At 44.3% G+C, this 25,012-nt stretch overlaps 1 long non-coding RNA gene across 1 annotated transcript; it reads left to right on the forward strand.

The window, feature by feature from the left end:
• The first annotated feature begins 311 nt into the window (after positions 1–311).
• LOC115404578 (uncharacterized) lies at positions 312–24,391 on the forward strand. Its single transcript, XR_003933362.1, has 3 exons — positions 312–322; positions 10,288–10,294; positions 24,314–24,391. It is a non-coding gene; the product is annotated as an uncharacterized LOC115404578 (long non-coding RNA).
• Positions 24,392–25,012: the final 621 nt, after the last annotated feature.

Genomic DNA, 25,012 nt, shown 5'->3' on the forward strand with positions numbered 1-25,012 from the left:
GGCCTCGGGCTCTTGATGGTCCCAAGACCAGAACGATCCTCTGACGCTGAGCCACGGCTTTGAAGAAATGAGCAAAAGACGTTACCACAATCCCTCATCTCTTCCGTCAGTCAGACAAACACTGGACTTTAGAAGACTACCCCCTCACTAGCATCCTTTGGTTTTCTTCTTGGTGTTGTTGAGCTGAAGTACTTTCTTCTTGTTGGTCTGTTTCTGTACTTCAGTTCAGTCCTCATGAAGCCATAGAACAAGCAGTCAAGTACCAGTTGGAAATAACACCTCATCTTTCAATCCCAAACTCAAACCCTGGTGTCCAGTGACAGTAGCGACAACAAACAGGCGGTGTTCATAAAACCACATCAACTCTAATGATGATCAAGTCCAGAAAGGACAGGAAAATGCTTGCATCCAAATCAGAAACTACTTCTTTTTCACTGGTTCATGCGGACAGATCTGTCACAGCAGAATTATGGAGCGGTCTCATCAAGAAATCAATAATAGGTAGCACATGTAATCTAAAGCCCTTTTTGGTTGAAGCCAGAGCCGTCAGTCAGAAGACACTTCTGCTCAAGAGGTCAACGCCAACCATCGAGGCCAAGGGTGCGCTTAAAAAAATTCATTTATTCCTGTTGTGATTGAATGAACAATTGGAAATTCCAATGTTTATTGTAGTTCTGGTCAAGAACGTCACTTTTATTAAAAGGAAGGATTCAAAGAGGACTGCAGAGCCCCTCTAAAACCAGTGGTGAAGCTTTACAGAGCAGTCAGACAGTGGCAGACACACCAGATCTCAATACATACAACAAAAAGCCTTCCATGGGAAACGCACAGCACCGGCCAATCACAGCATGAAACCGACCTTGATAAAGGCAAGATATGATTGTGTTGTTTTAATGAACCAACATCCATGTGGACAACCCGATTCCCTGCTTCAATAAACCAGTGCAAAGCTTTTCTCCCTCTGCAGGTCGTGGACTCTGCACAGGATTACACACTCTCCACCAATTAAGCTGCAGAATGCAAAACAAGTGTGTCGTTTCCAGCTTTTCTCTGTAGCGATATCGCCCCAAGAACGACATTTCCATGTTGGAGAGGAGCCAGGAAAGTCTAAATTCTTATAGGACACAGATAAGCAGTAACAGATTTGTGCTTAATCTCGGAAATCTACTAAAAAACAGCTTTGAAACGTCCACTCATGAGTCAAAGTGATAAGAGACCAATACTTCCTTCATGTCTGTGTATGCCTTCAGGCTTTTATTTATTTATTTTTTTTTATAATAGTATCAATCTATATCTACTTTAAGAGCACACGAGCCCTTTGGTTTCCTGTCCCATAAATCTATGAGGGGAGGTGAGGTCTGCATGTTGACTTTCATCAGAGCCGATTAGCCCAACAGCTTCAGACACCCTGGATGCAGCCACTGCCATTCTGGAAATACTGGGCTATATTAGGCATGGTTATTTAGCTCTGGCTTCTGTTTGGAGCACGTCTGCTTGTTGCTCAATACGGGGTATTAGCTCTAAGTGAAGGAAATGGATGTTGATAGGCTGCGCACACACACACACACACACACACACACACACACACACACACACACACACACACACGAGATGGAGTGTGATTGTGCCATATTACTAAATTTCAAACCATTTTGCTGTCCTTTGTGATTTTAGCTCTTCGGGTTTGTACAAACGGGGGAAACGGAGCCATTTGGGTCAGTCGTTACCTCCCAGAAATCAGGATTCACTCCATAGACATTAGAAAGATTTTTATTTTTGGATCACATACACAGATAAACTTTTTTTTTTTTTTGTCAAAGATCATTTCAAAGATGATCTTCTACCGAACAAAACATAATTGCTGTGTAGATCATAATAATTAGAAGTTCTCAGACGTTCCTGAAGTGGCGTTGGTATTTAAAACAATCAGAAGGATAAACACGACTCTGAAATCTTTCATTCTGCTTGTTTACTCGGTGTCGGTATGACGGCCACAAGATTACAGCTCTGCACTCAAGTTATTTATGATTGTCCTTTGGCATTCACAGTGTGTCTGAGATCCTCAAGAGTTTCAGGACTTCTATCAGAATGATATAGCGGGTATTAATTATTAATCAGCACAAGAGTTTTAAATTCCACAGGGACTTCTTTGGCAGGATTGGTTTTCTAAGCTTGTTATTCATGTGTGATTATCTCCCAGTTATTTCTGGCTCATTGTAAATAAGCTTTAGGTTGTTTCCCCCACTGCAAACACCCATTAAAGGAGGATCTAATCACATTTTAGACACTTTTCCAAGAAAAGCGTCACACCTGAAGGTGACCTTGAAGCATATAGATAATCTATAGCGTGGCGCAGGTTGAGTGCTTCCCTTCGTGAGAGTCGAGATAAGTCCTGTACACGGAGCCACTATAAATACATGAGATCGATAGCGTGCTCCTGTATGGATTCAGGAATTATTACAACGTTCCTGTTGACCTCAAAGACGTTCTCATGATTTCTACAGGTCAAATGACTGCAATTAGCAAAAGCTAATCCACAGGATTTAATCTCCCAACTGCAGGAACATGTGAAAAAAGATAAAATATGGGGAGGAAAAAAAGATTAAATCATTAAAAAAAAGCATTTTTATTCAACTATTTCCATATTTACTAATTTGCACAATTCATTTTTCCCATGTATGTTTTTTATTTTTTAATGTATTCAGATATTTTTTTACATAGATTCATTTTCTGCTTTCATATGCTTCCCTATAGTGTATTCCATTTATTCATTAAATTTCCTTTACTATTGCTGAACTTAACATTTAACATGTATCCATTCATCTCCCAATGTTTAAATATTGCTTAATTTAGACAGTCTTTTGTTTATTTCTACACGTAATTTCATTCTCTCATATTAAACCCTTCAAAATTAGTTATATTGCCACATTTATTTTATTTTCTTTAGATTTTTCCACATTTTCATTGGAGATCTTGTTCATTTCATTCCTTATATTTTTCTTTTGTAAACATCCATCCATTCATTGGAACTAATCATACTTTAGACCAGGGACCGTCAAATGGCGGCCGAACCGTCCAATCCGGCCCGCGAGAGGATTCCAGAAGGCCCCCCCCCCCCATGCAACATGTGATAAATAAAAGATGGAAATTAATCTTATCACTTTATACATTTGACTGTAAATACTTTTGTAAAGAAACAATAAGGCATGAAATTAAATACATTTTTTTAAATATTTTACATACTATATAGAATTGATGAATTGAATGAAACCGCTGCTCTTTGTAGACAAACTTCCTGAAACACCAGGCGAATGAGTCCTTCAGGAAGGCGGTGAGACTGCTGAACGTGGAGAGGACCGCCGTATAAACAAGAGCCATCCATCTCCGCTCATCCGCAGCAGTCCCACGAGCAGATAAAAAGCTAATCAAACCCTCCGCCGTGTAATTCATCACTGTGCTGCTCATGAGCACTCCATCTTCCCGTCCTTCCCTTTGTGGCCATTTCCCTGACAGCCGGAGCATTGTGGTGATGCCAAAGCAACAAATCACACTTATCGCCGCAGAGCGGCTCAGATATCCAGTCTGTCCATCCCGACAAGACATTCAACATCGATTTTGTGTAATTACTGATACTTTGCAGCATTCAAAACACCTTGTTTGAGTCTCAGTTGACTTCGTCTGGACTCTAAACATGGAAGCTTCTTCGAACTCCACACGGAGAACACAGAAGAACATTAATGAAAAGCGCCCGGTGTTTCCACGGTGGACTATGTGGGTTTCTGTGCCGGTTCCCCTTTGCTCTGAACGCCGTCAGGACAAACTGCGAGCAGACGTGACGAACGCCGCTCCCTCCCTTGTGATCTGCTGTCCCACTTCGCCGGCTCTGTCAACAAGCTTTCCCTTCTACCTGCTGTGTATCGGGCCGACCATCCCCGCACCTTCTCCTCGGCAGGATCCCTGCAGGATTACAGGAGCAGCGAGGCCTGTAATGACTTCACTCAGAAATGGGCTGCTAAACCTGAAGTTTACATCTGGCAGATTGAAAACACATCCCAGATAAGCGGGAGTCTGGGCTCTGTTTGAGCAGCAGTCCCAATCCAAATCCAGGCCCGCTGATGATTATTTTTCTGCTTATCAGCCGAGTGATTAGCGGAGTCCCAGACGCAGGTGCAGTCTGAAACTCGGGCTTGTTTTGGGTCAGAAAAATACGAGTCTGGACTCTGAAATTCCCTCCATGTTAACACAAAAAAAAATCCTTCAGTTTATGAGATTTATTTTAATCTAACAGAATTCCATTGATATCAGAGGTTTCCTCTTTTCTTACCTGGTGGAAACGAGACAGAAGCAGAATAGTGATTATTGCTAATAAACTAGATTAGCCAATCGAAAAATGGATTTACTGCCCCACATGAGGGTATTTACTTCCAAACATTTTGGCTTTGCAAGCACGCCCTCGCCTTTAGGTCAGAGGTCATGAGTGAGCTGTTAGAGATACACGGCCTCAGCATCCCTGTCTGCATTACTAGGAGACACTTCAACACTATGGCTGCCTCATTATATAAATTATTGACCTTTGCCAAAAAGACTCTAAATTGGAGAGACAAGATATGAACAACTCAATGGTGAAAGCTATTTCCAGATAAACAGCAGTCTGAGTCCTCTGGAAAAACATGCTCATTATTTAAACAACGCCTGTAACAGTGAACGCTCTCGACAGTCTGTTCATTTATTAACACTGCAAGTTTAATTATTTTGTTATTTAAGGCTCCACTGACGTGATGTTTCAAGTGAAAACATTGTTTCTGCATTTTCCTTTCACAAAAGTTTCACGTTTACAAGACAACGTTCTGAAAATGATGCCTGTTTACACTGTTAGACTTAGCATTTTCACTTGAAATCGGTCTTTAAATGTCTCAACAGCTGTTTGAAGCTGCACTCAAACAGTTTCTCCACCACTCTGACGGAGGAGAGCCTGTCGGCGCTGATGGAGGTGCAGGCCATGCAGAGGATCAAAGAGTTCAGCTCCATTTCTTTCACTGAAGGCTGCCTCTACGACAGTGGTGCAAACCCATTACTGTGAGCCACAGAACTACAGCTATGCATTCAAATTGAGGTGGTAAAAGGTGGCAGACGCCGGTGAGTCACTCGAGTTTTGCATTCATGCCTGATGAGTATTTGTGGAAGCGTGCCTGCTAAATCATTTTATGGTGAATTAAAGGAAATCGGGACGTTCTCTGCTCTGGCCACCGCGGAGGGCTCGCCTGGTGCGATGGCATTTCATGGCGTGTTGTCTTTGCTCAATTTTCAAGCCCTCCCGACGCCCTCCGAAGGACTCGCCGCGGCCGTGTGGAAGGCTCTTGATCTTTTGTTTGTCGGGACCATCGCCGCGGTTTGAGGACTTTTATCTGCCAGCCTGTAATGAAACACTCACAACTCCTTCAAAGAGAAACAAAGAGTGTTTTTACTGCAGCAGCCCTCGCTCTCTTTGGTCTCCTTGCCGCACTCGGTTTCAGAATTTAATTAATTTTCAAACGGCAAATTTTCAAACAGACTGTCATTTCATGAAAAAAGTGTCATCCAACCTTTTAGAAGAAGAGGCATTAATGCAGTGGCTGGTTTTCTCAACATTTCACCAGTCTGCAGGACTTCCTTCTTTTATCTGGAGAGGAGTATTAAAATCAGGCCGATTCAAGAAGACAATAAAGTTGTTCTTCATTATCTGGATACTTTAACTCACCAATATCACCATTTTCAGTTAAATCATGTGTTTCCTCTGTCTTAACTAATGACACCAGCGCATCCATCAGATTATCCAAAACGTTAACCTCGGCCATATTTCCCATCAATATTAATTTAGAATTTCACTGCTATGCAGACGACACTCAACTCTACCCTTTTACCAGAAGTTCAACCGAAGATTCTTCTCATTCTCAGATCATCACAGCTGGACACTGCTGACTGGAGGTTTCTGTAGCTTCCCCAAAATAGAGTGTGAAATGACGCTGAAACTTTGATAAGAACTGAGCATTTGAGTAATTCATTTTATGCCGACGATCAAAATCCAGCCGTCTTTTAGGCATTTGGTTTGGTGAGGGCTTTTTCTATAATCCATAAACCTTTACAGCTGACATCTTCACAAAGTGAAAACTGTGTCTGAAACATAGCATGAGGTCTGTCTTTTCTCTGGAGGGACACACTTCAAACACACAGCCCTGAAATCCAGCCAGTATCTGCCTCTCTGTGTGTGACAACATGGAAATTTTGACATTTCTCTGGCCTTAGAATTCAGTACTGGGCTGTGGGGCTTTGAGACCAGCCCTCTATGGATGAGGAGTGATCTTTACCCCCCACCACCGCCTCCACCTCTTCACAGCTCTGAAAGACCACTGCGGAAATATTTTTGTCTATATTCTAAAAATACTACTCGGATTTCCATAATTGAGACTTACACAGCCGACACTTGTGTGGCCCGCGGCTTGTTTAGGAGTCTATTTTTTCATCTGTATGTCAGGAGCATGAAAAGAAAAGTATGAACATGAAAATACTCAATTTGAAGACTTGACGGAGTTCAACACACAGCAGCTGTGGTTTAAAACACACTGCCATTTTCTGAGGTAATAATATAATCGTACCAACTGATTGATTATCTTCTGTTCTTGAGACACTTTTCATTTAGAAATACAACACTAAGACTAGGAGCAGTTAGTTACTGATAAGGTAGGTAATATAGTAATGTAGAACTTGCTTTGTGAACCCACCAGTAAATTAACCTTTTGAAGATATATCATGTAACTGTAATCAGTAACTTTCAGAAATACACAGTGTTGTAGGACTTATGACTGGTCAAGATCTTCTCAAGGTCTTGGTCTGGAGTCTGTCTCCGCCCCTTAAAGTCTTGATCTTGTCTTGGTCTTCTTGGTCTCCCTGTCTTAAAGTCTTGGCCATGAGATGCTCTGGTCTTTGTCTTGACTCGATCTCATCCTCTTAAAGTCTTGGTCTTATCTTGGTCTTGACTTGTTCTTTGTTTTGACTCTGTCTCAGCCCCTTTAAGTCTTGATCTGTACTTGGTCTCGAGTCTAATACAGTAGTAACACATGTAAAACAGGAAAGGAAAAACACTTTGAGGTCCTCATATGTAAATTTTTAAAAGGATATTTAAAACAGTGAATACTGAATATTTAAAAAAACTATATAACATAACGACATTATTGGACTTATCGAGAGACCTGCTTGTTGTAGTACATACAAAGATAATAAGTGAATAATTACCTTATAAATAGAATGAAGACCGTTTTTCTTTCTATTAGAGGATTAGATTTATGGCTGGATTTAAAATACTCTTTTTGAGAAGTTTGCGCAAGATGATTCATCATTCACATAGCTTTAAATGTATTTAGGCAGCTACTGGACACCTGAAGTGCTTAAAATTCCCAACTGGATGTAATTCAGGTGTTGCACACCTCTGAAACAAACACAGGCAGATGATCAAAAACACAGAATCATTTAAAGAGAAGAGAAGTGAACTGAATTCCTGCTTCTGTGTTTCTTCTATAATGTTTTTTTTTTCTCCACTCTGTAGTAAACTCAGACCTCCAACGTTCAGCATCTTTTTCCACCATTTCATCAACGCCTCCGCCTTTGATCTCATTTCGATTCCCCCTCCGGTCTTAAACTTTGTGCTGCTTTCATGTGAGCGGAGGCTGAACAACCTGGAAACCTGGAAACAGGTGTTCTGCTTGTTTGATGTGAGCCTGTATTGAGCCGACGGACTCAGAGACACCAGGAGGACGTGACTCCGTTCTGGAAACCCAGAAAACACGCACAACACCTGGCACAATGGCAACACCCGGCACACAGACAACACCCGACTGGCAACACTCAGCATGCAGATAACACCCGGCAGAGTGGTTAATCAACCATCTTTGCCATACTTCTAGTTCACAGCAAAGCTATATTTACATCACAATGTTTTCAAGTGGAAACAATAATTTTGTCACGTTTTGTGTATCTGTTTACACAAACTGAAAACTACTTTTTGAAAAAGGACCCCCGAACTTTGAGAACAATGCGGACTCTGCCTCCATGTCGATGGCGGAAACACTGCGACTGGTCGCTGCTACTCTGGAGGCAAACGTTGCTGCTGCTGTCCCTCTACTGAGCATGCGCAGAACAACTGTTGACTACGGCCGTGGCGCTCTGGAACATCAGCAGCATTAGAGTCGGAGCTTTTTCAAAAACATCCACCCTGGGAGCTGTTTACAAAAGGTGTCCTCGTGTGAACCAACACCCAAAACACAACAGAAGTTTTCACTTGAAGAAGTTGTGCAAATGAGAGCTCAGAGTTCAGTTAGACACAAGTCTATGATCCTCTGCTCAGAGAGGTTTTACTTTCCGTTTCATCACAGTACTGAGTTTGTCAGGACAGATTTTGTGTTTCTGTCCAGACTTTTTTCCTCACACTCCCTCTGTAATAGCTGTCTATTAAACTCAAAGCAGCTTTTACCGTGGAGTGGCTTCCATCCCGCCACTCCACCAAAAAGACTTCACCTTTCTGTCACATCTGAGTGCTTCCGTAGAGAACTTCCAAAGCTTCGGGCTACCAACAACCAAAAACTGCCACCGAGTGCTCATTGTGGACGCGTACAAGTCGAGAAAGACGAAGTTTGAAGCTTCCAAGAGGTTGTTGCAAAACCGTACCGAATTTCACTCTGTCACACACATCTTCCCAAACTCTGCTCAATCAATTCATTTTGCCACAGGTGGACTTCACTCCAACCCCGCACTCATCTCCAGGATGATTATATCAGATTGTGCACACCTGAGCACAATTTGGCGAGCTGCAGCGACGGTCTCAACACGTGTGACTTTCGTTCTCTAATAATATGGCAAATCTTTCAGGAAACACACTGAATGGAAGCTTTTTTTTTCCCTTTACAAAATGAGAAAAAGTGACATATAACCTTTTGAATACTCACTGTACAGCCAGGCTTTCTGGCCTATAAAGGAACAAAATGTCTAATTATGAATTATTTGACATCTTTTTCAGTGACCACATTGATTTCTTTTTCAAATAGTTTCAATTCATAGGATTTAATAAATTTAAAATATAAAAGAAAAAATTACAACCTTCAAAACAGCCAGTTTTGCGACCCTGCGTACCAATTGTAAGAGCTAATTATTGGTTTCACAGGTGATCATAGTATGATTCTAAATTGTAATTACTCCAAACAACATGGGTAATTCAAAGTATATAATAATCAAACGTGTTCATTTTTATTGAAATTAGAAACCTGAGCTGCTGCTATTTTCTCACTTTTTGCCATTTGACCCTCTGATCGTGTGAATTATTAGTTTGCAGCCCCCACATTGACCACTGCTGCCCATTTCTGACCTAAAATCACCAGCTACCACGCAACCAATCAATGAGCGAAGGCATTTTTATTCTTACTTTTTATGAAAATGTTACTTCTTTCACGAAATGTTTTCAATCTTCAAAGCAAAGCGACCGCTCTCCTTGAATATTTCTGTTCCCTGAATCACATCCTTCTGGGAGGAACAAACTGTTAGAAATTCAAAGCGATGCGGTTTGCCATCATTAACATCATCTCAGCAGAGTCTTCGGGCCGCAGGAGTCACTGTGATCCCCGTGCTGGCACACCACCAAAGTCCCGGAGTCTTTAGCTCCTGATCGATTCAACAATTGAAAGACTAGTTCAGCGGCTCGATCAGATTACGAGGAGCACTGTCCGTCTAAGCCTCTGAACACCAAATCCTGATTTAAATAACTACAAGAGGAGGAGGTACATTTTTTTCCTAATTGCGCTTAACTATGTGTCGGTTCAACTTCCGCACAGAAATCTGGCTCACATTCAGTAAATATCGTGTCTGCGTCGACGTTCACGAGGTGTGGAAGCAGCATTAAGAGACTGATGGACAGAGAATAAAGAGAAGAGATAACAGGGAAGGGATTGGAGATGGACAGAGGGTAAACAGAGGGCCGGTTAGTGTGAAGTGACCCCAAAGCTGGAGAAGGAGTCACGAGTCACTGACTGTTTACTGTACACAATGAGAGATGGCGAGACAACATGGAGGGGCAACATTATTTACTGGCACGCTCACTGGAGGCAATCAGCGATCTGCAGTAAGGGCATCAGGAAGACCTCTCTCTCTTTTTTTTCCAATCTGTTGGAGGCAAAGCAAACACTTCCTGAAGAACACATGACCTGCAAACAGGAGGGAGCCACTGACATGACGAGGCGGGGAAACAATTACACGACGCACTTAAAGCAAGCGGGTTTCCATTTCAAGGGATTATCCAGCAGGTCAAGATGATACACTCTCAGAGAGGAAGATGGTCTCTGATGGTCCCTAATCAGACGCCCAAAACTGACAGAAGGCTTTTGCCCAGACGCTGGGATTCCATCATTTTTCATGAGAAAACCATGAACTGATCCACATGCCAGAAAGAAAAGCTCATTCAGAATTAGCAGAAACACCACCCCACCACCTGCACCTACTCTAAACCCAGTTTTTTGGGGGAAAAATTGAGTTGCATTACAAGCTGCTGTTTATGCCAGTTATTTTCAAAAGAACATCTGTGTTACGCGCACAAAAGTGTTGAAAAACAGCGTCGACTCTGCTTGCAGACGTATTCATCCACGTGTAGAAGAGAGAACGCCGAAATGGCCACAACTATCACGGTAATAATTATCCTGGTTAATTATTTGAATTCAAAACACAGCACGTCCACAATAGGCGCTATGAGAGGGTTCTAAGCAACAGGTGGCGAGCCGGGCACATGCATAATCTCTTCAAAACGATATAATTAACGATGCCACCCGTGCAGTCTCATTCCCCTCCGGTTTGTTTGTCTGCTTGTGGCCGACGAGCCGGTTGGACGTGCAACAACTTGAGAGAGATCAGTCTCATGAAAGCAACGTGAATTCCAGACAAACGAAAGAAGAACCGCAGGTGCGACTGAAATGAAGTATTACGGAGCACAATGATGCTGAAAAACATAGCCTGTTCTGCACAACAGCAGCAGGGAGAAGGTGATCTGTGTGCGTTCATGTCGGTCAGCAGCGATGTCTATAATAACATGTACTTCAGCATGCAAATTACAGATGAAACTCGACACTGTATCAAATAAGAAAACACAAGCCGCTTCCACAGGACTGCAGTTTTTAAATTATAAAGCTGAGCATGGTGCCGTAGATTAGCGTCTGTGACAGTCACACAGGTCAGAAAACACTGATGTCTTGATTGCAATATTTAAAAATCCCCAATTTACAGCAAGAACTAACATTCACATTGGAAATTCCAATAGATAATTCTGGCATTAAAGACTTGGTCAATGTCTGTCTTCATGCCTGTCTGAACAGTGTGAGGATGAAATCAGTCTTTCATTCAATACCGTCAACACACTGCAACGTAGAAAAATAACCTGTTCTACTGGTTGGAAGCCATATTATACACACAAATATTAAGAAGTTGTAGCAAATTCATATTCTATCACATTTTTTTCTCCATAAGGAGGTCGGCAGCAACTCACCACATGACAAGAACAGACGAGAACAAAAACACTTTCGCAGCAGTAAATCACGACCATTTTAAGAGCTGTCCTTGGTGCTGAACATGCAAAAAACAGTCAGGTGGGTCTATACTCCAAAACTCACTACCTCTGACATGACGGGTAGTAAGGATTATGCAGATTATGGCAGTTGACAGAATACAGCACTTCCTCCCAGCCTTCTTACTGTCATGTAGTTTTAGGCTGATTTAGGGAGGGCTACAGTCTTCTCCCAGACATCTCCTGACAGCTCTTTGGTTTTGCCCTTGGTGCTGTAGAGGTTGGAATGTGAGAAACTGATTCCTGGAGCAGGTGTGCTTTACACAGATAAAATATAATCGGGAGGATTGGTAACTGGTTGACGGTTCAATTCTGCGTGCGGCATGGGCACCAACCAATCTTCGGAAGCCAAAATCCTAGGTGAGCTGTTCAGGTTGGAATACTCTTAATACTCACTCAGCAAAATGCAGTACCTTTTTGGGGTTTTTAAAACATTAAATAATAACAAACATCAAATAATGATCTTCCCCACTGTACAGATCGTATCCTCAACAGTCGGAGTTTTGCCATTTTATATATTTTTAACTGTCCTTGACCTCCCACTAGAGGGAGCTGGTGTGACACTGATAATAAAAGTATCACAATAAAATAAAAGTAGCTCTGATGGTCCCATTCGAGCCACAGTTCCAACAGCTAAAGCACCTCAGAAATACAGAGAGCGTTGTGGGCGGCAGGTAAAAACAATGCTTTGCACGGTCTCTTCTTTTGATTAATAAAACAACAAAATGAACAAAAAAAAAATGTTTGACCTACTCTTGTGCAATCAGTTGAAATCTGCAACTCATTTTTTTATTTTTTAATGATTGAGGCCTTTTAATTGTGTTTATTCATTCTGTTTGGGATTGTATTTAATCAGAGGATCAGAGTTCATGGAAACAAAAGGCGTTCTTGAGTGTCAACCAATCAGAGCAAAGGGTCATCGTGATTATATAAACCAGAGCTGTAAGACTGAAAAAATTCAATAATGGTAATGTAGAAAATACAAACCTTCATCAACCACCTTCACAAGATGCAATATTGAGTTTTTAAGCATCCCCAAATAAGATTGGTAACATTGCTAATTAATTTTTCACTGCTTGACTGGTCGGGAGTTAATTGCCGATCATAGTATAGTATCTTGATTTTGCCTTTTCAAATTATAACCCAATTTGCGTGAGCAAGCTTGAAATCCATGTGCACCAATGTGGAACTGAGGCCAATTAAGAGATGTTAACAGGTCTTCATATTCGACGCGTCGACAGCGGAGCGGCTTCAGCGGCTTTTCCACGCACAGATTCAGACTTTTAATTAAAAGTGATTAATCAACAACAACTTTTTCTTTCTTTCAAAACAAACACAAGATATTAAAACTGGTCGGGACAAGCTTCATGAACGTATCACAGCCTCCTGGATTGATATTTATAGAAAGTTGACTGATGTGTTCAGGGGTTTGTTGTGGATATCTGAGGAACAGCAGTGAGCGGATCACAATCACGGCTCTACTTTCACATCTCCAGCTTTGTGAAAGTCTGTTCTAATGAAAACAAGCGCTTGTGGAAAATAACCGGGCTGTGCTTGGTTGGTCCTGCGGCTCCGCAGGGGCATCGGGGAGGAAGGATGGCCTCCGCAGTTATTGATCGGAGCTTCTCATAATCTGTGAGCAGGTCCAGAGGTGCTGCCGGGCCGGAGCCCGGCCGGGATGTTTGTGCGACGCTCTGACATTGAGGCTGCCCTTCGTGCTGCCACTGAAATGGGAAGCGTCGCCTCTTCTGAAGGGCCCGGGCGCGAGGAAATGGATTATGAGGCGCGGGGGGATCGGCAGGTTTTGGGGATTGGGAGCAGTTTCACTGTTTTGATGAAAATAGATTATTTTTGCCTGAAATGTCTCAATACAAGCAGTTAAAGGCTACTTACCTCAACCCTGCAGACACACGTTTCTCCAACAGTATTCCACTATTATCACAATAAGCTCAGTCGTCCTGCTGGATGAATTAATCTAATTGTTGGCGCTATAGTAAAAAGAGTAAATATTTGTGGAATTCAGGGAAAGCCTCCTTCCAGACCTTTCTTTGCCTCTGCTCCACTTCATGTTTCTCTTTTTTGTGTGTTTTCCACGCTTCCATTTGCCTCTAATCTTCTTGCGAGTATAGTGAGTATACAGTCGTGACCGTGACACTGCGTCTCCACAGAAGGTGTATGGTGAGCAGCGTGTTAGCCGGGCGGCTCCGGAGCTAAATCTGTGTCTGCACAGCATGGGATCCGACCCGGCATTAAACCACGGGTCTGCCGCGTTGTGGAGGAGCTCGGCGGCCGACACACATGCACTGCAATGGACGGGTAAAGATGGAGCGGAAGTGTAAAAAATATGCTTTCATGGATGGAGTGGAAGCACGATGTGAGCCGCTGCGCTGCCTGTCGAGACGGCTGGAGGTGGACAGCATTTCACTGACTGACACACAGGGATGAGGACTCGAACCTGCAACCCTTGCAACCGAAGAGGGACCTGCCCTCACGCTCTTCCACTTTCTGCCTTCTTTAAGCAGGCAGACTCCAGGGATTATAGCAGTATGAGCGTAAAAAGGAGACTCGGTACCGAATCTTTTAAAATTCGGCTACATTTAGGAGGAGCGTTATTAAGCCCGGATCCTTCGTCATCTCCCCACAGCTGGCCCGAGAAAAATACCTCCACTGATTCGCTCTTTAATTGGAATACTTGTCGCTAATGGCGGCAGCCTTGCACGGTTTGTTTTTGCGCCGCACAATGCATGCATAATCCACATTTCTGAGTGGCGGCCTCTTCATTAGCGACGTTTAAGGAATGAAAGTGAGGAAATCCGTCATTATCGCAACTCGCAATCACCAAACCCTACAGCGGGCGCAAACTCCTAATCTGAGGCAATTTGCATATGCAATTAGTGGAAGCTTCAAGGAAGAGAAGTGATTGACAGAGCTGAAATGTTTTGCCTAGTTGGTCTGATTGAACCCAATTTGCAGAGTAACCACAGTCGACTTTAAGCTCTTCTTTTTTTCTTTTCTTTTTTTCACGCCGTCGTTCTCAGGCCGTTCTGAGATGTTTCTGCAGATAAAAGGTCGCACGGCGCTGTTTGATGGTCGGACCATCGGGCCTCTCACAAAGGTGTCCAAGAGACAGAATCTGTTCAGTGGTTTCTATATTATCCTGAGACAGGCGCTCCATTTTTTTATTGTACACACACAAAAAAAAAACCAGGAAAATCTATAAACCTCCTCAATTGAAAGGGACTGGGCCTATTTCTCAAACTACCCTTGAACATTTTGCTGTCATGCTAAGAAAGGAGGTAAAAAACAAGCTGTGGGTTTGATAGAATTTCATTTCAAGACAAGGCAGAGTCAAGGGAGACATTTTATTTCATCCCAAGCTCCCACTTTCCTTCTGCTGTCCTGTTCAAGGTTATTCATCTGGCCGAGGAGTCAAAATCAATGGCCGGAGAACGGCGCTGAGAGTTAAGGGCTTGCACCATGAAACATGAGGGGACGGCCATGTTTCATTAGAAATTCAAGGCCGATCTGTTCCCGGCGAGGGAAAGCAGGATGTCAAGGTAATGAGTTAATTTAGGAGATAAGGAACAGCAAATGTAATCTCAGAAATTTCACCGGCAGCCAAATGGCTCCTCGGGGCCAAGAAACAGGCTGGAGGAGGGGGAAAGTTGCTCGTTATCATTAGGGATGAACCCATACCGCTTTTTTCAAGAACGAGTACGAGTGCTAACGTTTACCTACTCGTCGATAACAAGTACAGATAGGAGTACTTAGCAAATGCTGCAAAGCCTGATTCATTCTCCACATGCAAACAGTACATGAAGGCTATACGCTGCTGTGAACCACGTCTATTCAAGCACCGAAATCTGTTAATGTGTCAAACCTCAATTAAGTATGGCATGTAGCATTGCTGGTGTGTGAACCCCGAAACTCCTTAGCATGTAGCATGTAGCGTGCAGAACCTCTCCGCCCACTTCCTTGAGTGTTGGCTGCCGCTGCTCCGTGCAGTGTGGGGATCGGCGCATCCCTTATTACCATGATAGTCTTCGGATCATCAGGATAATCATCCTCTCAAAGTGTAGTGAAGTTTACCCCGAGGGTGCGTCGGAAGGCTCCCATTTCGCCGAGCAGAGCTGCTCCAGACGCTTCAGCTTAAGCGGCAAAGTGCAAAAGTCAAGCAGCTTAAAGACGGCGCAATCATTTCTGCCACTATCGCAGAGCCCAGACGACGTGGCGCGACAGCATTATATCAAATTTACGCAGATGCCTACTTATTATCCCAGAGTGGGCCTGGATCAGCCCCATGCTGCTGTGCTAATGAGTGTGTTTTCCTCTGACTGGGTGGACATGTTTTAGACGGAATGAGCCAACGCCGAACACGGCGGACCTAAAAGCCTTCGCGTCGCCCGACACGGGAGCACCAAACAAGGCTGACTGCTCCATGTCTCCCGGGTGAAAGAGCTGGACGATGATGGGCTAAACAAGAGCGTCGGAAACAGAGAACACTTGCTGCTATGTTTCCATCCGTTCAGCCGATTTTCTGCTATTATTCTAGCAATTGACCCTTAACTGCGCCGGCTGGCGGCACTCTGAATTGGAAACGTTCCAGTAGATAACCAAATAGCTCTTTAAAATATCAGGTTTCTGAGCAGCTTTCAGAAATATGGGAGGGAACTCGGTTTATTAAAACCATTTGCAAATGTTTTTGCAACTTTTTCCTGACAGCACAGCTTTGAGACTAATGCTAGTTAGCTAGCTATCATTGCGGCATCACTGATATTTTATATATCGGTTTTGTTTTTTTAATTTAATGTTGTCTTTGTACTTTCTCACTATTTGCTTGATTTACAGATTATTATGGTATGGTTTTAATGATCTGTCCCACTCAAGATCAAATTCTTTCCCGAATTCCTGTATTTCAACAGCAAAAAAAAAAGGTTCATGAAATACATTTAATATTAAAACTACCGGTTTAAAACTGAAGTCATTAATGATTCCTCTACTGTTTTCATCACAGTGATTCAACCTGTGGTAAATATGAGTTCGAAATATGAAAACAAAACGCTCTATCGTATCAACTCTTGCTTTTTTTTTGCTTTCCAAGTCACAAAAAAACACTGCATGAACTCTCTCTCTCTCTCTCTCTCTCACACACACACACACACACACACACACACACACACACCAATACCCTTTAACCTCAAACCACAATAATTGGAAAAGCCAGCACCTGTTTTGTGTTTCTCTCTTGTTCATGTCGCTTGTTTCTGTACACAGACGTTTCAACTTTTGTCAACACCAGCCTCCACCTCAGGTTTAAAAAGCAGAGACAGTAACAAGACGGATCGGGGGGAGGCGGGCGGCGTGCGCGTGTCAGCTACAGTACGGCGCTCACAGGCGAGCGGAGCGCACGGGGGAGGCGGCTGGCATGACAACCTACAGCAGGCAGGAGGACTTGGTTGCCATGGCGACAAACGGGGATGTTTGCATCGCCAGGCAAATCTGTGAAGTCCGCGGCGGAGGGCACCGCGCTGCCCTTCCACCAACGGTAAATGAGGACGGCTGGAGGGCGTGGAAAGAGAAGAAAAGAAGGCGGGGGGGGGGCCCTCTTCCTTATCGCTCGGTGTTCCCTCGCAATTTATCCTCCACAGCAGGGGGTGGAGGAGGGTGGAGGAGGGTGGGGGTCCTCTCCGACAGTGAAAACAGGGAGTCACCGGTTCAACAGCTAATGACATCTCTCACCTCGCTGCATCGCGCAGAAGAATGAAATCATCTTCACAGCGGGGTCGCCTGACAACATTAAGGCTGTACTGCTGATTGTGTGACTGTGCATCCATCCACTTTAATCCATCCACAGTCGGCTTAATGAGCGTGCAATGACCTTGATTGGTCGCGAAACAATGCGGCGACGTGACTCACTCCGGCAGGCCGCTCTCCGCTGTCGCACGCCCGCTCGGCCGGCGGGAGGACTGGAATTAGAAGAGTTGTGTGGTGGAGGTGGATGGAGGTTTTCGGGTCGCACGCTCCCAGACCCGCCAAGGTCGTCTGTGATTGTAATTTGCCGACTTGATTCATGCGACCGCGTCACTGCATTCTGCACACGCTGCTGGGCGCCGCGTCGCTTCATGAGTAACTTCAGGACGGCTGAGCTGGTCTGGAGCGCATTGCAGAAACACTTGTCGGGCCAAATTTTGTACATTACAAGTTGCAACTCATTATAAGTTAAAAAAAAAAAAACAACTAAGTTTCATGAAAAGGAATAACAGTCATATTGGTAGAAGGTGCAGTCATTTTTCTGTAGCAGCAGTCTGTTGTACAATGAGCCTGGATGGTATTTACAGGTATATTTTGATCTGTAAACAGTGTGACTTATAGTACTAATATCAGTAGAATAATTTAGAAAGCCTGCGTCCACTGCAACGTACATGACAACTTATTGCAACTCATTTGATTCAGTGACAAGATTGCAATATTTTAAATGAATTCAGTTTAAAAACGGAAGCTCATTTTGAGGTAGAATAAAGCCGCACAATCGAAATGAACAGTTTCTACACTTCTCGAGTTCTTCACAAGTTTCTCACACAACCTGAACTCTTTCTGCTCTGATTTTGTAACTTCAAACATACATTTTGCGATGTGCTGAAATTTTCAGTTAAATATTAAAGGAATGGAGGTAGCGTCTTCCTGTTGCCATACAGTGACATCTAGTGGTCCAACGTGGTATGAAAGCTACAATTCAGCATAGAAGCCATTTCCTAATATATCAGTGAAAGTACTGAAAAAAAAAAAAAAACATGAAGTTATAGTCTTGGAAATACAGCACATGGGGATCGGAATATTGGAAATAAACCAAATAAATCACTTCATTTACAAGGAGCGTTCCTCTTCAACTGACCTCAAATAATAATGTTTCATTTGTTTTGCTTATAAATCTTCCCTGTTACTGCTAAGTGATGAATACGAGTTTCCAAATGAATGAAAGCACTTGATCTGGTAAGACTGAACCACGTCACTGTGAGAACACTCGATGTAAATCAGTCAAATTAATTCTGGGGTTTCGCTCGGCGGGCTGAACGGTAGCGAGGCCAAGAGGCAGTTTATTTGGATATAATGAAGAACTGCTGGAAAAAAAACCCCACTATGCTGGCACCAACATCCGTCATTTCTGCCTTAAACAAGCCTCAGTTTGTCGCCGTCTGATTTGCAAATATGTCACTTTTGCTCAAATTGACACGTTCGCCTTTGTGATCCTCGTTCCGGATGACTTAATTCCCGCTGAAAATCGCATCTGTTTTACTCTCATGAATAGGGGGGAGCGAGTGAAGAACGGACGCCGCTGATTTAAATTCTCATCTCCATGTTGACAGGTAATGCTCTCGATACGGACCGGCTACATCAACCTGGAACGCCTCTAATCGAATCATTTCTGACAAAGAAAATAATAAAGTAAGGCAACAGTGCACATCAAAAAGACAATTACACACAGAAGAGGAGAGAGTTCGGCACTTCCTGACAGGTAGGATGTCGTTCCTCTGTCGCACTGGGCCCAGTTTACATCGTTTAACTGAAAATTAAAATATTTTGCTGCATTTTTGTGCCCAAATAACACAAGAAGGATGATTGGAGAGACTGAAAATGGAAGTTTTCCAAAACTCTGCTCCTTCATCTTCACCACTGCCATAGCAAATGGCTCTTCTGCACATGCTCAGTAGACACATGAGAATGTTTTCCTCCTGACAACGCGTTTCAACTTGACACATGGTGAAGTAGACGAGGCTTCAGCGTGTTCGACGTCATGGAAAACCACCTTGTCTGTTCAGGACTGGTGAGATGTTGTGAGCACAGATACACCGAGCTTCTGAAGAAGTCTTCTGATGTTCATGAAACATTAAAAATGAGCTGCAGGACCGTTTTTCCTGCATGTCCTTCAGTAATTATTCATCCACTCTTTCATTGAGGGTGTTTGGCTCAGTGTGTCCAGCTCGGGTTCAAGCGCCGCCTCCCTCGGCGGATCCTCACACCCCCCCCACGGGTGGTATTAATCTCTAATAACTTCCCCACATGGCGCCTTCGGGCCGCCGCAGCAGCAGCGGGAGCGACGCTAAGCTAAGCTAAGTATGAATCAGGATATTAAAAAGTTGTAGGAGGGCAAAAGCAATTTCCTCCTAAAGGGGCTTTTTAAATTACAGCGCTCGGACTGGAAGGAAGTCTCGCCCGTGGAAGTCATTTTCTGGCTCCTACCTGTCACAATCAGCCGCCTCCCCTCCATCGCCATCTCCGTACACGTGTGTTCAGATAACATCGCTCACGCAGTCGCAGAGATATGAGCTGGCGGCTTCGTCGGCACGCTTTGTTCAGAATATTGGTGCTTGATGGGCGCGGCTCTCAGTCAGGACACAGAGGTCATTAGGAATATTGCACTGGTGTTCATTTTTGTGAATGACAGGTGCATCCATGCGCGTTGTTAGCATTAGCCTAGCTCAATCGAAGGAGCACGGAAAATACCCTACATACACTAGACTTTGATTAGCATTAGCACTCTTGAGTAACGATAAGCGTTTTTCATTTTGTGGTACATTGTTTTAGAGCCACATCGCATTGTTTTTTGTCTTATCCGATCACTGAGCAATTAGTATTTGCCTACTTAAAAGCACCTGTCGCCAGAACAAAAAGAAACTGATACTATTTCACTAAACTCCTGTTTACTGGAACCTCATAGTAGCTGCAAAGCATTAGAAGCAGGAAACAAATGTTGGTTGTAAATTGGCAGATTATCTGATGTGATGTGACTCATCATTAGTTCCTAAATCTTTAGCATCCAATAGAGCATCTTCCTCCCTCTTCCCGGTATATCTCAATCTGTGTATTTCTTAAAACGTCCAGACGTCTCACATCTTCTACGAAAAAACAAAGCTCGGCATTAACAGTAGGATCAGGACTGTGGTTTCTACTGTCGATGGAATCGTGTATGGGGAAGCGCGCGTCTGTGAGGGCGGGTGTGTTGGGATTGATCATGTAATCTGAGTCTTATCTCGGTGGGTCTGCACAGATCAAGCGGTTCTATACGCCGTGTCAAACACAGCGCTTCCAGTCAGGTCTGAGGCCGGGATAATTAGCCTATCGGTGTCAGGATTTCAAACCCAGCTGATACCGTTCTCCACGCCACGCAAACGATGAAACTGGCTCTCACGGCCTCATTACAGCAGAAACGACGGCGTTTTCATTAGAGCAAGGTGGAAAGAAATCTGTCAGATGACGGTAACATCACATTCATAAAGTCGAGCAGTTCACATTTAAATAAGAAGGAACTCCGTCAAGTAGATCCTGATTTATCAAAGCACAGGTGGGGATGTTTTCACTTTCAACACACTGAGACCTTAATGCTTCAGTAAATCTCGATTCAATCAACGGAACGGCATGAACAGAACAAACAGACAGAATAAATCTCATTTCAGCCTTTACGGATATGAAAAACTCCATACAACCCAGTCAATTTCAATATGATCTGTTAACATTAAACTCGATCGTTGCTTTATTACCATTTCATGAAACTACGGTTTATTAAAAAAACAGGTGCTTCGTTAATCCAAAGTTGGCTTCAAGCTGCATACAAACACTTCCAAAACCTGTTACTTATATACTGATGTCCTCATCATGTGGTTCAGTTGTTGCTGTCTCCCAGTGGGCATCAGGAGTCGGGTGAGCGAGCGGGGTATCAACCAGCCTGCAGGTTGGTGGTTCAGTTTCCATCTGAGATCACCACGGGCAACAAACCTGAACTTCAAGGTTTTCCCAGTGTGGGTCGAGACCCTGACAGGAAACCTTTCAGAACCCTGATCCAATCAAAACGTGTTAAATGACAAATGAAAATCTGTCCTAAAGTTTGAAGGCTGCCATTTAAAAGTCAAAGTTTAAGACTTCAGATTGACCAATGTGACAACCATTATTATTTTGAAGCAAATTCACATTTCACCGTCCTTTTTCTCCATGTGCAGTTAAACTATGAGAGATGGATCAATGTGACCACTGGAAAGATTTTTTCTTCCCGATGTCTCTTTTCAAGGTCAGGTGTTGCATGCTGCATTAGCTCTGAACTGTAAATCAAAGCCACTGTATTCATACACATGATGGTGACTGGAGTGGATCGTAATTAATAAGTAATCAATAAGCAACAGAGCTCAATTACTTCATACAGCGGCTGAGCAGACCAAAGGTGATGTTCCTGTAATCCATCACCATTACTTATTGATTTTTTTCATTTTTACTATGGGAGAAGAACAAGACAATGAAAGGGATGATAATGAGGACGTATTTAAACATGGAGGAGCTCAGGAGGCGATGTGACTGTTTGAAAACCCCGAGATCCACAACAGACGAGGACTCTTTGTTCAAGACAGGGATTCTTCGACCCAGACTCACTTCAATAAACCTGAATCCTTTTAAATAAACACCAATCTGAACTAGGACCAAATGTTTCTCAAGAATTTGGTGAAAATGTTGCTCCACCAAATGGTTAAAGGGAATCATGTTGAACTCATGTAGTTCTCCAAACAGGAATGTACCAGACTGTGAGTAACATTAGCATCAACCTCAAGCAGCCTCAAGAAGAGGTTAGCTTCCTGCTGTCCTGTCCATATCACCAAACAAACTGTTGGCATTAGCATCATCTCATTCTTTCTACAGAGAACAGCTCCAAAGGCTTCTCCTGTAAATGTGGTATTATACATGTTTTTACAAACCCACCCTGACAACATGTCTTTGAAGCTTATGCTAGTCAGCTATCCTTCATGGCAGCATCACCAATATCCCAAGTCAGGTCTCCATCTTATGTGTTCACTCTGCCCTTAAGAAATTTGCTTTAAAAAAAAATTATACAAATATATTGGGTAACATGAAGCACAGATGGCCTTTCACCATCTTTGGTTTTTTGAGAATTTCCCTCAAGATGCTGAAAGGTTAGCACGTCTCGGACATCAGTCGTGGGATTTTGTGGCTGCGCTTCTCGTTAATATCTCTTTAACAAGCCCGATAAAACACGACAACACCTCGGGCGACGGCTCAGCGGCCGCTTGATTAGATGGGGAGCTTCTATTGGGCAACATCGGCCTCTGATGCGTGCCGTAAACACACCCAGAATGTGTGTGTGTGTGTGTGTGCAGCTTTTAACAGCCAAAAACAGGAATTGATGACATGACTCAAGAGGGTGAAAAGAGGAAAAACGTTTCGGGTCAGGATTACGCTCAGTCGGGATTTCTGGGGGGGGGGAAAAAAAACAAACACCCCGAAGGTGTTTGAAAAAACGATTTCCAGCCAACGGTCCGAACTGCATCCATCAGAGCAGAGCCTCAGCCTGTCTGATTCAGTTAGTGCTTATGAAATGGAGCATCTGCAGAAGCTCCCACAGAGTATGTAAACATAAGCTCTGCCTTGGGAAATGAGCTGAGGGGTCATTTAGATTTGGGTGGAGAGAGAGAGCGAGAGAGCAAGACCAAGTGCGAGCGAGAGAGAGAGAGAGAGAGCGAGACTCTCCGTCTCCTGGTAACAGTTTGACACATGGGAGTTTTCTGGTTAATGTATTTAAAGCACTCAGCTGAACCGCCACACCTGAGCAACCCCTCCTCGCCTCCCCTTCCTTTCTTCCTCTCCTCTCGCGCTGGCTGATCCTTACCCCCGGAGATATCGGGTAATCTTGGGGAGAGGTGATAGGCCGCTCTGAGTTTTAATGATTTGTCGACGGAGGCGCGCTGCGATCACCATGGATATGCTCGGCGTGTTTGCAGAGAGCCGGCGGCCATCCGTCGGACGAGTGCCGAGCAGCGGCCAATCGTGGCTCCGGCGGTCAACCTGTGGGAGGTGATAAGCCTCCTTTACAGCACGGGGGGTTCCCACCGGCGGCGGCGGCGGCGGCGGCAACAGCAGAGATGCTGGGATACACATGCAGCGTTTCAGCGCCGGGCTAAAAAGCCTGCAACTTTGAGCCATGTTTAATTATTGTGATTGATTCTGTATGATGGATTATCAGCACGGGGAAGAAAACCAAGCAGGACGGAAGTCGGAGGAGCCTTTCAAATGGCATTAAAGGCTCATTTCTGAATCGATAGCTCGCCACTATTCTCCCAGCACAAGATAAACCCATCACAACTGAAGGATGGAGAAAAGTGGCGAGAGAGAAAAAACACACACACACACACACACACAAGCACACACACACACAGGGCACTAAAGCCACAGCCTGCCCATTTTATCTGATGGTGCGAGGTGCACAAACGGAGGGATTAGCTTCCACGGGATGAAAGCAGCTGTTCATCTTCCGTCTCCATCCTCCACCCCTCCTCTCCTCGTCTCTCCATCCGCCCACACATCCACACCGTGGTCTCCCCTCGCAACTACAGACATGTTCTATATGTTGACGACCGTCTGCCGCCATCCGCCCTGCTGCTAACAGAACAGAACCTGTCGAACAACGAGCGGCGCGCTTCCGAGAAAGGGAGTTGTTTGGAAAAAGTGCACTTCCTCTGTGACACCCTCAACACACCCACCCTTCCTGATTATGTCACCTAGACTGAGATGTATTACACACACACACACACACACTCAGATACCGACCAAAAGGTGTAGCGCTTCTTTTTTTAGAACTTTACCTCGAAGAAGAAACGAGCGGGACTCACCTGGCTCAGGCGGCAGCAGCAACACACCTTTCGGCTCCGGATCTGCTCACGGACGAGGACGGGCGCTCATCTGGAGTGGCAGAGAGGAGTCTCAGTGAGAGAGCGAGAGCGAGAGAGAGAGTGTGAGTGTGTGTGTGCGTGTGTGTGTGTGCTTCTGTGTGTGATGCTGGGAGACAGAGAGGAGGAGGGGGGAGGTGGAGCCTCGTTCGGAGGAGAGAAAGAGGGCTGGTTGATGACTCTGTCTGCCGTCTGCACAGCCAGTCTGCTCAGAGCTGTGTGGATGGCGCTAGATTGTCTTCTGTTCAAACACAGGCGGCGGTTACACCTCGGAGGGGGAGGGGGGAGGGGGGTGTGGGGGATACAGGAGGGACTCTGGGCTGTCCAAGGCGGCGGCGGTGGCGGCGGCGTCACGCGGCAGATCGGAGGAATCCCTCCAGTAAGAGGGGCGCTGCATCACCGAGTCCTTGACTGCGATTGGCTGCTTGGTGGGGAGACGCCAAGGATGGTGGACAACGCTGCGTAACCCAACATGACCCTTTCAACACATATTAGCACGGCCCGTCGACGGCTCTCGCCCTCTTGGGTGCATGTCACCTTCAAGGACACTTAAAAAAAAAAAAGAACAGAGATCTCCCCTTTGGGTGCTGATGAGCGTGTGTGTGTGTGTGTGTGTGTGTGGGTTCATAGTCAGTCATGACCTGGCCTTGTGCATGAGCAA

The sequence above is a fragment of the Salarias fasciatus genome, chromosome 17 (genome assembly GCF_902148845.1).
Source record: "Salarias fasciatus chromosome 17, fSalaFa1.1, whole genome shotgun sequence".
Lineage (NCBI taxonomy): Eukaryota > Metazoa > Chordata > Actinopteri > Blenniiformes > Blenniidae > Salarias > Salarias fasciatus.